Genomic DNA, 16,468 nt, shown 5'->3' with positions numbered 1-16,468 from the left:
TTGGTCTTGCATAACCATACCATTACATATCACAATATGTGACGACCAGGATCTGTTTCAGGACATATAAATGGCGAGCGAGCATGACGGTTAATAGTCGATTCACAGTGGACGGCAACGGGACCGAGGCAATGTCACTGTCATGAGTATGCATGTATGATTACGCATTTGACGGATTTTCAACACAACGTCGCTTCGTTTAGCCTAGTATCTATTCAAACACCATGCGTTATGCGAAAGGTTGGAATATTAGATGTAAGAAATTAGTAATGCAATGAAAATCAAATGGTCGTGTGGTGTGACAGAGTTTTTAACGGCAAAGCAGCATTCACATTGCCGATTCTAAAAAATCTGGTTGGCAGTCGGTTAAGCCCTATTCCTGGAACAGAGCGGAAAACGAGTTGTACCAACCCAGAATAACGCCTAACAAGAGTATAAGCATGAGATAGCTTAACCTGAAATGTCGGGCCATTTAGCGAGTTTAAATGCAGACTAAGTTTTCACGATGGCACGAATAGTGATCAATCAGACAGTGCTGATGAGATTTTGTCAGAATTATTTGTCGGAATGATACACCACCTCAATTACTTTAAAGAATATGACGATTCCGAGTTGATTTTTAGATCTCGTCTGTTCAAAGAAGACATAATTCGTCTTCTCGATCTCGTATAGTACATGGCAAACTGAAGCATATAATCAACAAGTGAGACCATTTCTGTTTTTCCTAGCGAATATTGTTTAATTGTAGTAATACATGTATGATATAAGTAATTCATGAATGATATACTGTCATTGCTATTACCATTACTATTACTAAGTCAACATCATTCACAGACCAGTACCGGACAGATTCTGTCACGTCTTAGCGATTATATTAAACTACAACTAAAAGTAAAATAACGGACAAAAAGCATTTCACAACACTAATATTACAAACACTGATAATAAACAACACTTTACAGCTATTAAGAGTTCCCAGTTTGTGATTTCACATGTGATGGCATCTTGATGGTTAGTCTACAATTCCACTTGTAGAGGAAAATTCATTTACAGAATATAGTGCTGTTGCTTGTGCACATATATCAGTCTACCTCTGTAAATCCTCAGTGACAATGTTTGAACATCCAGTATTTGAATATCTACAGGGCTGCCGTGGGAAAGCTGTCCAGTGTTTTGCGCAGGTGACAGCTTAGAATATCAATGTTGGCCTAATTTCGTGTGTTGTAGTTGTGAATCTCTTTCTCCTTGCAAAAGGACCCTTGATTTTCTTTTATACAGACTAGAGAGTTGAAAACATACTTGCTAAATATTGTCATTGTTCTCAGTTGCTTTTAGATGGCTCTACAGTGGTCAAATTTCTTGCTGGAAGATATTACTCTTACGGCCATTTTTTCTAGGAGCAATAGGTTTCACTTACAAAGAGAACTCCACAGCAGCAATCCATATGTCTTGCTGTTGTGAAATAGTGCGTGATACAATGTTAATAAGTACTGATCTGTAATCACACATTTGAGCTTCCAGGGATCTGAAACTATGAACATTTGCTATGAGTCTATAGTCACCAAGGCAGCATAATATTTTCTGCATTTTATCTTCATTTAATTTAATTTTGTTTCCACTGAGGCACTTTTTGGTTGTTGTTATTGTGGTCTACAGTCCTGAGACTGGTTTGGAGCAGCTCTCCACGCTACAATATCCTGTGCAAGCTTCTTCATCTCCGAGTACCTACTGCAACCTACATCTTTCTGAATCTGCGTAGTGTATTCATCTCTTGGTCTCCCTCTACGATTTTTACTCTCCACGCTGCGCTTCAATACTAAATTGGTGATCCCTTGATTACTCAGAACATGTCCTACCAACCGATCCCTTCTTCTAGTCAAGTTGTGCCACAAACTCCTCTTCTCCCCAATTCTATTCAATACCTCCTCATTAGTTGTGTGATCTACCCATCTAATCTTCAGCATTCTTCTGTAGCACCACATTTCGAAAGCTTCTATTCTCGTTTTGCCTAATCTATTTATCATCCATGTTTCACTTCCATACATGGCTACGCTCCATACAAATACTTTCAGAAACGACTTCCTGAACCTTAAATCTATACTCGATGTTAACATATTTCTCTTCTTCAGAAACGCTTTCCTTGCCATTGCCAGTCTACATTTTATATCCTCTCTACTTCGACCATCATCAGGTATTTTGCTCCCCAAATAGCAAAACTCCTTTACTACTTTAAGTGTCTCATTTCCTAATCTAATTCCCTCAGCATCACCCGACTTAATTCGTTTACATTCCATTATCCTCGTTTTGCTTTTGTTGATGTTCATCTTATATCCTCCCTTCAAGACACCATCCATTCCGTTCAACTGCTCTTCCAAGTCCTTTGCTGTCTCTGACAGAATTACAATGTCATCCGCAAACCTCAAAGTTTTTATTTCTTCTCTATGGTTTTTAATACCTGCACCGAATTTTTCTTTTGTTTCCTTTACTGCTTGCTCAATATACAGATTGACTAACGTCAGGGAGAGGCTACAACCCTGTCTCACTCCCTTCACAACCACTGCTTCTCTTTCATGTCCCTCGATTCTTATAACTGCCATCTGGTTACAGCCTTTCACTCCCTGTATTTTATCCCTGCCACCTTCAGAATTTGAAAGAGAGTATTCCAGTCAAGGTTGTCAAACACTTTCTCTAAGTGTACAAATGCTATAAATATAGGTTTTATTTTTCTTAATCTTTCTTTTAAGATAAGTTTCTTTTAAGATAAGTTGTAGGGTCAGTATTGCCTCACGTGTTCCAACATTTCTATGGAATCCAAACTGATCTTCCCTGAGGTCGGCTTCTACCAGTTTTTCCATTCGTCTGTATGGCATTTGTTGTAATATTTTGCAGCAGTGGCTTATTAAACTGATAGTCCGTTAATTTTCACATCTGTCAACACCTGCTTTCTTTGGGATTGGAATTATTATATTCTTCTTGAAGTCTGAGGGTACTTCTCCTGTCTCATACATCTTGCTCAGCAAATGGTAGAGTTTTGTCAGGACTGGCTCTCCCAAGGCTGTCAGTAGTTCTAATGGAATGTTGTCTACTCCGGGGGCCTTGTTTCGACTCAGGACTTTCAGTGCTCTGTCAAACTCTTCATGCAGTATCATATCTCCTATTTCATTTTCATCTACATACTCTTCCATTTCCATAATATTGTCCTCAAGTACATCGCCCTTGTATAGACCCTCTATATACTCCTTCCACCTTTCTGCTTCCCTTTCTTTAAGTTATTTCAAACAAAGTATTAGCATCCTTTAGTACATAAGCCAAATTTCTACCCTTAGTCATTAATGTTGCAATTAATGTCATTAATGTCCATCACAGCTTGGGTCATCAAGAAATTCATCATGTTATTTATGCAAACTGGGTGCTTGAAAACCATAATTCATGTCAAAGTAGTCTTATTTATCTAGTTCATTGGTTGTCAAACTGTGGCCTGCTGGACACATGCAGCCCAAATCAAGTATTCACACAGCCCACAGTTCTCAGGTGTATTTCACAATAATACTAGCGACCTGCCCTGACTTCGCACAGGTAGAATGACTTGTCTGTCATAGCGCTAATTTTGTTGGCAGAGCACTGTGTAGAGTTATGATCAAAACTTGGAGAAGAGGATTAGGTACCTGAGTATTATAACTTTCATGTAAATAAACGGTTTAAACAGCAAACACCAGTTGCCGGCGTACTATACTGCCTATAAATGCGTGAATAAACTGCCTGACCACAACTCCCAAACAATGTGAGCTGCACAACAAACATACATGGCCGCTCACTTGCTCGCAGGGCGGTCCCGCCAATTTGCCACGAGTATCAAGGATCCTACAATAGTTCCTGAGATTAGCCCCTCCGTTCAGACAGCAGTGAGCAGGTAAGTTAATAATAATCTATTGCAGTTCTTTCAGTTGGACAGCACTTTGGCGACTTGCGTCGCCCTATCCAGTTGTGAACTAGGAAAAGGTGACCTACCGCTGAATGCAGAATCTGAAGCATGTTTCGTTTGTAGCGAATCTCCACCATGATTGAGAAGAGTTTGCTAGATTACAAAATAGAGATAGGAGTCTGTCGTTCAACCAGGATTCAATTCTATGACATTTTGGTTGTTAGACATGCCCTAAGCCAACAGACCTGACTCAGAAACTGCTCAAGCCTTGCTGTTATCTGGAGTTATGGCAGCTGTACCACTAGGTGGCAAAGCCAACTTTTTCACAGTGGCAGTGGAATTTAATTCATCATAGTTTAGCCAATTTCCATGAAATGCACTGATGGGAAAAAAATCGCAGCACTAAAAAGCACTTGGTAGGCACATTTCTACATCTGAAACATAATGGCTGCTCGCATAACAGTGGTTGGTTGGTTAATTCGCTAGAGGGGACCAAACAGTGAGGTCATCGGTCCCATCGGACTAGGGAAGTATGGGGAAGGAGGTCGGCTGTGCCCTTTGAAGGGAACCATCTCGGCATTTGCCTGAAGCGATTTCGGGAAATCACAGAAAACCTAAATCAGGATGGCCGGATGCGGGTTTGAACCATCATCCTTCTGAATGTGAGTCCAGTGTGTTAACCACTGCACCGCCTCGCTTGGTGCATAAGAGTGGTGCTAGTAACGCCACTGTGAGAAAGCAAATCAGATTTGCTTTTAATACATACTATAACGGTTGTGGGCGTTAGTTACCATTGAGATTGGATGTGGTGAGCTGATGTTAATCAAGAATGCCATTCAAGGGACGAAGGCGCCATTATTATCACCACCTCACTAAGTTTGAATGAGGTCATGTTATAAGGCTAAGAGAAACTGGATGTTCATTCTATGATATTGCAGTAAGACCTGTCAGCAATTTAGCCACTGCACATATTTGCTGGCAGCAGTGGTCACGAGAATGCATGCTTGCAAGAAGAATGTGCTCCAGATGGCCATGGGGCACTACCGAAAGGAAGATCATCGCATTCAGTATATGGTTCTGGGGCATCATACTGCATCTGCAGCAGCAATTTGAGCAGCATTTGGCAGCACAGTGACACAAGGAACTGTTGGAAATGGGTTACCTCAAGGACAGCTCTGAGCAGGATGCCTTGTAGTCCTGTAACGTGCATTCAATTGATCCCAAACCTCCACCATTAACGACTTCAGTGGTGTCAAGTGAGAACTCATTGGAGGGCAGGGTGGAAGTCTGTTGTGTTTTCTGATGAAAGCCGGGTCTGTCTCAGTGCCAGTGATGGCTTGACTATGTGTTGGTTAGGAGGAGGCCAGTTGAGGGTCTCCAATCAACCTATCTGCGTCCTATACACACTGAACCTACTCATGGAGTTATGGTCTTTGGAGTGATTTTGTATGACAGCAGGAGCACTCTCGTGGTTATCTCACACACTCTGACAGAAAATCTGTATGTCAGTCTGGTGATTCGATGTGTTGTGCTGCCATTCATGACCAACATTCCAGGGGGTGTTTCCGAAAATGATAACGCCCACTCGCTACCAGTGTTGTAACCCAACATGCTCTAGAGAGTGTTGGCATGTTCTCTTGACCAGTTCAATCATCGGATCTGTCTCCAGTCGAGCACATATGGGACATCATTGGACGACAATCCAGCATCATCGACAGACAGCATTAACCACCCTTATATTGACTGAATAAGTGTAACAGGCATGAAACTGCACCCCACAAACTGACATCCACCACCTGTACAACACAGTGCATGCATATTTTCATGCTTGCATTCAACATATTGACAGTTACACCAGTTAGTACCATACCAGCATTTCACAAATGCAATGGCTTATATCCTATTTGCATTAATCTGTGCTCTTGCAATGTAAATCACTTAAATATATTACCTAGAAAAATGTGTTCCTGAAATTTTACTACTCCACATTATTCATTTTTTGAGGTTGTCATTATTTTTCCGTTAGCGTATTTTAAATTAATATACACGAACCCTGCTCATGAATCAATCTATTATTTGTCAAAACTGGATCAACATTTCTACTGTAGTTTCTGCAATTAGCCCATATGTACAGACAGAATCCAAAAACTTCAACCACGTCAAGATCTTCCTGCTCGGTTACAAACAAAAATGCTTCCAGAGACGAGTAATGTTTTAAGGTATGCTTAATTTTAAATGGCATTGCTGAATTTGGTCAGGAGCTAAGCAAAGTTATCCATTTATCTCAGAGGCAGTGGGATTAGTAGTGTGAGGTGGGGTTAGAGGATATGAGAGGGGAATGGTTTTATTGTTTGCCTCCCAGTGCTGACAATTCATGGGCATGCTTGATCCATACCAGTCAGCTGCTGCAGTATAGATTTTCACACAGATGTAACATAGATTCATGAATGCACATTACAGAGATAGTATTTTCAAGTTCAGTACCTACTGAAATGTGTCAGGCTGTAACCAGCCTCATGTTTCACTCGCCTTTTTACATAACACATTTAATCCATCAACAAGACATGTCTAATTAATCAATAAATTCCAATGTATATAAAAAAGGGAAGTATTACCATGGGAGTAGGTAGCGACTGTAGATGATTTCGCTTAATATTTCTTAATTTTAAATTGCATGCTAAATTAATTCTGGTTGTTAGCGGGGACTGAAAACTTGGCCTTATGGTTTCCGCTCACCTTAGCCTGTCCTCAGCGGGTGACTCGACATGGGTATTACTGGCCACGTGAGTCTGCTGCACAGCCGCCATTGTTGCATTCACCACATCATAGGTTGGTGCGTGTCTCAGATAAAATTAATCGCACTTGGGAAGGAATGCACTTGTGTGCTGAGTTCAGCGAACTCACACTGTCCTCACCAGCTGGCGAATATAAGTCTAGATAGGTCGGAGTTTGGGATCTTCCTAAAAGCAACACAAAACCTCCTGAACAAATTTGTTGGAAGGTTTCACATTGGCGAAATAATGCACACTGTCTGAGATTGGTCCAAATGGCAGTTTTGGCAGGGTCATACCGAGTAAAAGCAGGGGAGAAAAGTATCAGGCAGTTCTTCGCTGGGAGCTGTAGTAAACACTTTTTCGCCAGGCACCTTAGGAGACGGACTTGGTCCTCGCAAGGTGCTGAGAATGGTCTTTTTCACTGTGAGAGAAGAAGGCAATTTACGAGAGGATGGCCCGCATTACGCTAGCGTACGACCCCACCTACAACCTCATTGTTCCTCATCTCATGCATATCATTTAAATGTCGTAGCAACAGCGTACGAAATTGGTACAGAATGATAGGCGCGTTGGCTCAGATTGGTCAATCAGTCACTATGAAGTGACCCTTCAGCTACGATTTTACTCTTTGGGATTCTGTTTTCTATACTCACTAACCTCGCCATGCCATTATCACTAATACTTCAATTCCGCCATTTACAGTCAGTTAAGAAGATTTCTTGTTCATTCGGTCTATTTTATAACTTTTCCAGTTCGTTCCCTCTGTAGATCCAAAATTATCACACGATCATTTGTGTACATGCACTCATTCTCTTGTGATGAATATTTGATCCTTATTTGTTCTGAGCAGTCTGTGAAGTCATAACAAGAAATGTACGTAATTTGTAAGCGTTTTTCCATTATAGTAGTTGACTGTCCCCACCACTTCTTAGTAATCATTGATGTTTAATCAGGGAACACAAGTACAGTGCCCATGTTAGGGCCAACTCTTTCCTTTCGTTTCCGCGCGTAGCTGAGTGGATGCTCAGTGCACGTCAGTGGCAAAACAGATTGGCTATAACACTACCCCAGTGACGCCTTGTATTATTTGTAGCAAGTGACATTAAATTAACAGAGGCTGTTGTGATACAATGGAGAGAGCAAAGAAAACTGACATTTAAATCATTTATCAAACTTTTGTGATGGTGTCCGGCATTCACGAGTGTATTTAAATACTACAGATACCATTATTAAGCGTCATTCGCATACATGGTAAAACCAACAGCACTTCACTACACAACTACAGTGTCACAACTGTTGGATTGCTGTAGTTGGTAGCAATCAATCTGAGATCTGCAAAGCGCATCGTAACTTAAATACACTCTAATGAGAATACTGTCTTATATGGTAGTCAAAGGTTCCACACACCGATCGAGGTGGCGCAGTGGTTAGACACTGGACTCGCATTCGGGAGGACGACGGTTCAATCCCGCGTCCGACCATCCTGATTTAGGTTTTCTGTGATTTCCCTAAATCGCTCCAGGCAAATGCCAGGATGGTTCCTTTCAAAGGGCATGGCCGACTTCCTTCCCCGTCCTTCCCTAATCCGATGAGACCGATGGCCTCGCTGTCTGGTCTCCTTCCCCCCCCCCCCCCCAAAAAAAAAAAACAAACCATAGGTTCCACACTTAGAAGACACAGCTAGGATTATATGTAAGTGAGCAGGTGCAAAGACGGACGAGATAGCCAAGAAGTATATCACAGTAAACGTGTAGCTATTTTTACATAGCTCTTCACAAATGATGGGTATGGGAGCAGAATTTGGCCCTCATCTTCTTGGCATTTTCACTTGTAACTTCTTGGGTCATATTACTGAGGAAACTAAGGGCATGTCCCTATTTTTTGTAGAACTTAGTCCATTACTGACTATTGTCGCACTGGCAAATTCGAATTCAGGGTTTCTCCTTATACTTCTTTCCCTTCATTTGTTTCTACTTTCATTAAAAAAATCATTCTCCAGTTGCGGAATATACTTTAGAAATTTTTTAAATATATCTACAACAATGCCAAAATATATGTGAATTGTTATGTTCCTTCATTCTTGCTGTTTTCGTTTCTTTCGTTAACTGTTCACATGAAGTATCTAATTCGAAACTTGAAGTCTGAATGCAAGCTTCCTCCATTATATAATTCTTACTCAGAGAACTTATTACCATTTTTATGAAGAACTACCCTAAGGCGACAGAAGTCATCAGAAAGTGATATGCACATATACAGATATCGGTAGTATCCTGTACACAAGGTATAAAAAGGGCATTGCACTGACAGAGCTGTCATTTGTACTCAGGCATTCCATGTAAAAATGTTTCTGACGTGATTACAACTACACGACGGGAATTACCAGACGTTGAACACAGAATGGTAGTTGGAGCTAGGCGCATGGGACATTCCATTTAGAAAATTGTAAGGGAATTCAGTATTCTGAGATCCACAATGTCAAGAGTGTGTCGAGAATACCAAATTTCAGGCACTACCTCTCAGCACGGACAGTACAGTGGTCAATGGCCTTCACTTAAAGACCGAGAGTAGCGGCTTTTGCATAGAGTTGTCAGTGGCTCAAATGGCTCAAATGGCTCTGAGCACTATGGGACTCAACTGCTGAGGTTATTAGTCCCCTAGAACTTAGAACTAGTTAAACCTAACTAACCTAAGGACATCACAAACATCCATGCCCGAGGCAGGATTCGAACCTGCGACCGTAGCGGTCTTGCGGTTCCAGACTGCAGCGCCTTTAACCGCACGGCCACTTCGGCCGGCCAGTTGTCAGTGCTACCAGACAAACAGCAGTCAGTGAGATGACCACAGAATGAATGTGAGATGTACGACGATCATATCCATTGGAACAGTGTAGTGAAATTTGGCATAATGGGCAATGACATCAGACGACCATAGCTTTGCTAACATAGTGACATCACATGCAGCGCCTGTCCTTGGCTCGTGAAAATATCGGATGGATCCTAGATAAGGGGAAAACTGTGGTCCAGTCAGATGAGTCCCGATTTCAGTTGGTATGAGCTGATGGTAGAGTTCGAGTGTGGTGCTGGGCCCATGAAGCCGTGGAACGAGGCTGTCAGTAAGGCATTGTGTAAGCTGGTGGTTGTTCCATAATGGTGTGGACTGTGTTTACATGGAATGCACTGAGTTAGTAAAGGCCATTGGCCACTAAGCTGTCCGTGGTGAGAGGTAGTGCCTGAAATTTAGTATTCTCGGCACACTCTTGACATTGTGAATCTAGGAATACTGAATTCACTTACCATTTTCTGGGTTAGGCTAGTTGGACACCATTTGCAGCCACTCATGTACTTCATGTTCCCAAACAATGATGGAATTTGTATGGATGTCAATGCGCCATGTCACTGCACCACAACTATTCGTGATTGGTTGGAAGAACATTCTGGACACTTCGAGCGAAAAATTTGGCCACTCAGATTATCAAGCATGAATCCCATTGAACATTTATGAGATATAATCAAGAGGTCAGTTCGTGCACAAGATCCTGTACCAGTACACTTCCGCAATTATGGGTGGCTAAAGAGGCAGCGTGGCTCAATATCTCTGCAGGGGACTTCCTAGGACTTGTTGAGTCCATGCTATATTGAGTTAGTGCACTACGCCAGACAAAATGATGATGATGTTTGGTTTGTGGGACACTCAACTGCATGGTCATCAGCACCCATATAAAGTCTTAATTTTTATGCAATTCTACTTTTTTTTACACAATCCTACCTAACCACTGTCACGAATGATGATGATGATGATGATGATGATGAAATAATGAGGACAACACAAACACCCGGTCTCTGGAGATTGTCGGACAAAGTGAACTTCAACAGGATGTTAAGAGGTATCCCACGACTTTTTTCACCTCGGTGTAAATAGTTTGGAAGGTAGCTCTTCCAATTTTTCGAACAACAGGAGAGCTCTTAATGTTGCAAAAGTGCTCTGAGTGACAGAACCTGAGTTCAAATCACCACCACAGAAACTCGTTAACATCACAGGCATACCTATAGAGAAGTGCGCAAGGGAAACGCCAAGGAAGGGGATCCATGTGCCTGACTCTCCACCACCTCAGATTTGTCATGTCGGTCATTGCCAATCGTGCACAAAGCTTTGGTTCTCCTGACCATTTGTCATGTTGTATATGTGCACCTATTTGTGGTGTGACTATATTGGAATAAATAATATGGTGTAGTATCTAAATTAGAGTCTAAGAGGAAGATAAGAGAACAGAAGTTTCCAAGAAATATGGTAAGAAAGATTTTGTTTTATAACTGGACACAAACAAAGTAGTGCTATTTGCTTAATATGTCAGGAAATGCTTGTGGATACAAAAGGATACAATTTATGTCACCACTACACAAGTAAGTATAATTCATTTACAGTAGCTTTTCCTTTACATTCAAGTGAAAGAAGGAAAAAATTGCTGATCTCAAATCAATAATTCGTTGTTAACAAAAGGTTATGTTAGCAATAGTTGGGCCAAACTTACACTTTAAAATCTACCTGTCGCTGGCTCATAGAAAATATTTCGAACTATATGTTTGATGAGGTAATTAATACACTAAAAACTTTCTAACAGGCTTCGAAAGGCCCAATGACATCGACTGACCGCCATGTCATCCTCAACTTTGCAACACTGGATGCAGATCTTGAGGGGCAAGTGGTTAGCACACTGCTCTCCCAGCCATTGTTAGTTGTCGTGACTGGATCAACTACTTCTCAGTCAGGTAGCTTCTCAATTGGCCTGACCAGAGCATCCTGTTTGCCAACAGCACTTGGCAGAGCCACACAGTCACACATCCAAGTGCTAGCCAAGCCTGACAGTGATTAAGTTCGGTGATATGGTGGGAACCGGTGTTACCTCTGTAACAAGGCTATTGGCATAATTAAAAAAAAATGAAATCAACTTCATGAACAAAGTACACTGACCTCACACTCTTTTTTGTTAGTGATTCAAAATTATCACATTTATAATTTGTCCCTGCCTTTCCTGCACCCCTCATATGTACCAGTCAAGAGACATGAACATTATAAGACTACGCATGTCAAGTGAACTTTATTTTTAAAGGGATATGGTGTACTAAACTCAATTAGATGGGCGCACAGTATTCTTTGTTTTAATGTGTTGAAAACTGAGCTGCAGCATTTTATGTTATTTTCTATACTTGTAGACATGGTGCAGTCAATATGTGAAATTCTGTCTGTGGCGAATCTTGTCATTGGCTCATGCTACCACAGCCAGCATTACACATGCCTCCCACGAATACTCAGTAAACTTGTGATTGTTTTTAAAATTCCATGTGTCAGCTGCTGACTTCGATGAATACATTCCTCAAATCTGCGCATGATGATTTAAAATTCTTATGCACTGCATTGTAGGATTTTAATATCATGAATATGGCTGATCACTGTCAGCAACTGCACAATAATTTTATTCAATGAAGGAATCACATACAGCAAATGGTAAGTGCGTATTTATTCTTCGCCAGTTTCGAAAATACCTTTCTATTTGCTATAGGTGCTAGCATTTAGTACCTTCTTGAGAAGGTTAACTGATTCATATCAAAATCTGGTAAAGAATAATTAATACTTACCATTTTCAGCTGTTGACTGTACCTGTCAGTTTAATAAAATGAAAAATATACAGGAGGAATTGCAGTAGACGAGTGGAAAGCTGTCTTATCGCCTCAGGGACAAATAGGTTTATCATTCCATGGTGAGGGGGCATGATAGGGGAAATGTTTTCTTGTTTGTATTCCAATGGTGGCAACTCATGGAGGTGTGTGCCTTGTACCAATCACCTGCAGTGGTATAAAACTTTAATGGAAGTAATATCGATTAATGAACATGCATTATAGAGAAGATCACTTTCACATGCACTACTTAATTGAAGCAAAGAATATAAAATTTTTGTTAAGACTATTGTAGTACAACGCAATGAGTAGTAGAAGAATGACATTCAAAACATTCAGTAAATATTTGTGATGCTACATTTAAATGTAAGTACAATTACTGTTTAATCAATTAATCATCCTTTCACAAAGACAACAAAACACTACTTCATCAGTCAATTACAGTTTCATAATATTGGGGTTGGTGAGGTGGGTAGTAACCTGAAATACTGAACAGTTAACATGAAGTGTTCCGAATGGTGTGAACTTTTAACAATTATTACTTGGAGGACAGCGCCAAACTTGTCGCTCTCTTACTACAACTAGTCTACTGTTGGCTCATAACTCTCTAATTCTTATGGTTACATGTTAATGATAAGATAGGTATGTATCAGACCTGAAGTGCCACTCCACAATGTTAGTATTTGCTCGTGAGCAAAAAAGTTTCACAGCCACTTATCTAGTGTGTATTACCATAGCTGCAATATTAGAAGAAACTACTTTGTTTCATTTAGCAAACAGTGCCAAAATAGACCTAACCAAATACAAAAACCGCACCAATCTAAGGTGCTGTATCTATTAACACCTTCTTCAGTATTAGACAACAACATAACGAATTTTAATGTAATAAAAAGTTTGATAGTACACTAATGTCCCGAGTTCATTCGCCAACATTTTGTCGATAGCAGAAAAAACGTTTACCTCCCATTGGGGCATCATCCATTGTTTAGTGGAAATATTAGGACCACAGGCCTATTAATGCGTCAAACCAACAAAATTGTCTCCCACATAGCTTCATTGTCATAAACATATATAGTATTTGTGCTAACTCAAGGCAAGTTTAACACAGTAATGTTAACAGTAAAGTCAGTATTTTTTAAGTTGTAAAATATAGTTGTTGTCTTGGTTATTAGTATTATCCACATAAGCACATCCATATTTATCATAACATAATAGTTATCTATGTGTTATAAGAGCATAGGTATTTGTTATTCAGCTAACAGGAATCTTTAGCTATTGAATCTACATAATCATAATAGAGGAAGGTGTGTCTGGCAAATTATATATTTAAATTTCTGTTCAGTTGTCAAACATATTGTCTCATTCAATTCTTTTCGTTATTTCAGAAATGACTCTGTCACATCAGTGAACTCACAACCACTTGCACCCAGATGCTTTGCCTCTGGTGATTTATTTCTGTCCCTAGGTGGCTTCATTGGTATCGACAAGGGGACAGCCAGCAGGATAATTGAAAAGATGTGTATACAAATATGGAATTCGCTCAAGAGAGAGTTTTGTTAATTGCTTCAGTTCTCTGTTGTAATTATATGAAAATAAAATAAATTTTATTCTGAAGGCATTTGTTTTAACTTTCCTTTTGTAGTTCTAATATAGAGCTTCATGCTCCTTTTTAAAGTGTCACATCCACCCCTCTCTGGTTCTCCTTACACTACTTTTGAAGCAACAATATCTGCAACTCTGCTACTTGTTTCATATTTGGGAGCTGATATTTTTATTCTCAAAACGAAATTGACAGTTTTAAGCTGAAATGGTTGTAGAAAAGAAGGAAGAGCACAGTGAAGGTGTCTCATTTGCAGTTACTTCCACTTCCCTCTCAGATTACTTGTAGCTGCTAGAGTTTATTGCAAAAGCCAAAACTTTGTCTAAATATTTACTGTTTCTCAAACATTTAGCATGACATACGATAACAACAGGCTCTAGTTTGGATGTGTACCATAGGTACATTTCTACTCCATCAATACAAAAAAAAATGTTTGCACACTGTAAATGCTGGAATTCTACTCTTCATAAATGCCGCCAATATAATTATTAATAACCATCTCAACATACAAACAGGATTTGTACATGCAAGAACCGTAAAAGTGGGTGCACAGATAGTGTTCAATAACTCAGCAAAGGCAAGTTCTGTAGAACACCCATTGCTACAGTAATAAATTAATCATTTGAAGATGTATATATATATATATATATATACATATATATATACATATATACATATATATATATATATATATACATATATATATATATATATATATATACGAAACAGCAAGCTACTGAATTAACACCTCTCAGAATTGACAGTTGAATCAATACCCATGATGTCTGTTAGGTGACAGTTTGTTGGATACTCTGAAAACACGAACTATTTCACAAAGCAGAGTGCATTTCACAGTTGCTACTTTAATGAAGTGACAAAAGGCATCAGCTCGATGTGGCATGGACTCAACAAGTTGCTGGAAATTCTCTCCAGAAATATTGAGCCATGTTGCCTCTACAGCTGTCCATAATTGCGAAAGTATTGTTAATGCACGATTTCGTGCACTTACTGAACTCTCTATTATGTTCCATAAATTTTTGATGGGATTCATGTAGGCGATCTGGTTGGCCAAATCATTCGCTCAAACTCTCTGGAATGTTCTTCAAACCAATCGCAAACAGATGTGGTCTGGTGATATGGCGCATTCTCATCCATAAAAATTCCATCGCTATTTGGGACCATGAAGTCCAGGAATGGCTGAAAATGGTCAATAATTGGCTCAGTTGGACCAGAGGATCCAGTCTATTCTATGCAAACACAGTCTACTCCATTATTGAGCCACCTCTAGCTTGCACAGTGCCCTGTTGACAGCTTGGGTCCATGGCCTCGTGACGTCTGCGCCACACTCAAACGATTCCATCAGCTCTTACCAACTGGAAATGGGATTCAGTTTTCCAATCTTCTAGGATCCAATTGCCATGGCCATGGGCTCAAGAGAGGCACTGCAGGTGAACTCGTTCTGTTGGCAAGGGCAGTCACATGAGTCATCAGCAACCATAGCCATTAACACCAAATTTCTCCGCATTGTCCTAACGGATACGTTCCTTGTATGTCCCACATCGATCGCTGCAGTTATTACATGCAGTTCACTTGTATGTTAGCCCTGACTACTCCATGCAAACACCAGTACTCAATGATTAAGTGAAGGCCATCGGCCACTGAGTTGTATCTGATGAAGAATAATGTCTGAAATTTTATGATTTCGGCACATTCTTGTTACTGTGGATCTCGGCGGAATATTGAATTCCTTAACGATTTTCGAAATGGAATATTCCACATGTCTAGCTCCAACCACCATTCCTCATTCAAAGCCTGTTAATTCCCATTGTGCAGTCACAGTCTCCTAGGAAACCTTTCCACACGAATCACCTGAGAGTGCAAACGACAGCTCCACCGATGAAATGCCCTTTTATACCTTGGGAACGTAATACACCATTATCTGTCTAAATGCATTTTGCTACACCACGACTTTTGTCATCTCTGTGTATATTAGGTGCTTCCTTAACAGTTCATCGTCTACCATCAAGCTATGTCTAGAGGAATATAATCTTGCCTAGAAATGTTGCATCTGAACTGAATTGACTGTGGTGTCCGTCTCTTGACAACTTTATCAGAGTGTTTGACAACTTTATCAAATTGTGTATTTTCTTGTACTCAATTGAGAACTTATATTCCACACAAGGGCAACAGTTAATCTGCAGCCTGTGCTAAAATTTCTTGGCATAATATTTATGTGTTTCTTTCTTAAACAAAAAAGATCTTACGTTTGTTGTAGCTGCTCTATCAATGTATGTGAAGTTGTCTGTGAATTGAAACTTGCATATTTTTACCCTATGCATTATTTGGAAGTTTATAAAGGTCTCTTACTGCTCAAACTAAAAATACCTCATACTTTAATTAATTTCAAGATAGATTGTTATGTTATACATACAAATACCTTACGAGCATTGTTAAATTTTTAGCACCAATCTTGTCATTGCATGAGACTGTATCAATTTCA

The sequence above is a fragment of the Schistocerca serialis genome, chromosome 6 (genome assembly GCF_023864345.2).
Source record: "Schistocerca serialis cubense isolate TAMUIC-IGC-003099 chromosome 6, iqSchSeri2.2, whole genome shotgun sequence".
Taxonomy (NCBI): Eukaryota; Metazoa; Arthropoda; class Insecta; order Orthoptera; family Acrididae; genus Schistocerca; species Schistocerca serialis.
This window is presented reverse-complemented; position numbering follows the sequence as displayed.